The sequence below is a fragment of the Rhagoletis zephyria genome, unplaced genomic scaffold, assembly GCF_001687245.7.
Source record: "Rhagoletis zephyria isolate East Lansing unplaced genomic scaffold, Rhagoletis_zephyria_1.1 Rzeph_scaffold_66723, whole genome shotgun sequence".
Taxonomy (NCBI): Eukaryota; Metazoa; Arthropoda; class Insecta; order Diptera; family Tephritidae; genus Rhagoletis; species Rhagoletis zephyria.
In genome coordinates, this window is record NW_016223774.1 from 1 (window position 1) to 1,418 (window position 1,418).

Sequence of the window (1,418 nt, forward strand, 5' to 3'; positions counted from 1 at the left end):
TCATTAATCAATGCATCTCTTTTAAAGCTTGAAGGCGTGCGACGATTTGCCGCAATCTTCTTTTCTTTATTAAAATTTACATTTCAAGCGTTCAACTGGTAAAACTAAACTGTAACAACTAATAGCACACTAACTTAAGCCTTTTTCGCGTGCACCGTGGACGTACTCGTACTTGTGTTTCCCGTCGCAGGTTGTGGTTTGGTAGGATCATATTTGAATGTCTTCACTAAGGGACCCTTGCCGGCTTTGGCAAAACGGATTTCATCCAGACGTTGGCGCTCTTCAATTTCTTTTGTTATTTTCATATTTTCCCATGCTAAAATGAAAATAAAGTGGATATCTGCAGAATTCTTTAAATGGGGCAATCTATTTTGTTACATACATTCTTTCATCCCCTTAACGAAGCCTTTCTTCTTTATTGGAAGGTTGTCTTTTTTATGCTCCACCATCTTGTCGATTTTGAAGTAATCCCGCACTGCAGGTATTCTGAGCATGGCCACCTTAAATGAAGACCAAGTGAGTTGTGCAAAAATCGAATAAAATAATAAACTTTATCTACCTGACCCAAGGAAATGAAATTACTGCAAGCCCAATAAGTCAGAATAGCTGCGGGGAAGTTCATTGTAAAGGGGAAAATAGCAATTGGTAGCGCACGCAAAACATATTTCATCATTGACATATTCTGTGCGGACAAACGTGCACTGTCCGTGCCAATTTCTATCGTTAAATAGAGCGTCGCGCTGGTAATTAATGGCAACATGAATGTGGGATCGGCAATGGTTAAATCGGTAAACCAAAATAGACCACCNAAAGTGGAGCTTGTGCGAGTGGTACAATCATATTCTTCAAAGGATTCACTTGTTTCTCCTTCATAAAAAGCATCATTTCCTGGGCATAACGCGCCGACTCGATGGCATTACCACTTTGGCGAGCTTCGGTCATTTTCATTTGTAATACTTGCAGTTGCGGCATGTAATTGTTCATTTTTGCTGCATTTCTTTGTGCCATTATCACCAGCGGGAAAATAATAGTGCGCACTACTGCTGTGCCAATTGCAATTGTTGCCCACCATGGTAAATCACAACCAATATGTAAAAACTCCATGCAGTTTTGAACGAGACCTACAGGCGTCCAGCCACCAAGCCCTATTGATGCAAAAGTGGGTTCTCCAGCGGCATTGAGTAGTTGTGTGGCAACATCTTCGACTGGTGCGGCGGGTGCTTCAGGAATTGCTGAAAGATCTACTACAGTTTTGCTAGCATTAGCAGTATCTGCGGCGGTATTAGTTGCACCAGTTACTGCAGCATCAGCGCTAGCAAACCGTATTCCGGCTGCTGACAAACTAAGTGTATTTAGCGATGACGGCAACAGCAGTGGGTGTGTTGTTGTGTTTGCACGATCCGCTGCATGATATTCTC

At 42.3% G+C, this 1,418-nt stretch overlaps 1 pseudogene; it reads right to left on the reverse strand.

Moving 5' to 3' along the window:
• Window positions 1-19: 19 nt before the first annotated feature.
• On the reverse strand, window positions 20-1,413 carry LOC108356874 (mitochondrial inner membrane protein OXA1L-like; annotated as a pseudogene).
• Between the last annotated feature and the right edge of the window lie 5 nt (window positions 1,414-1,418).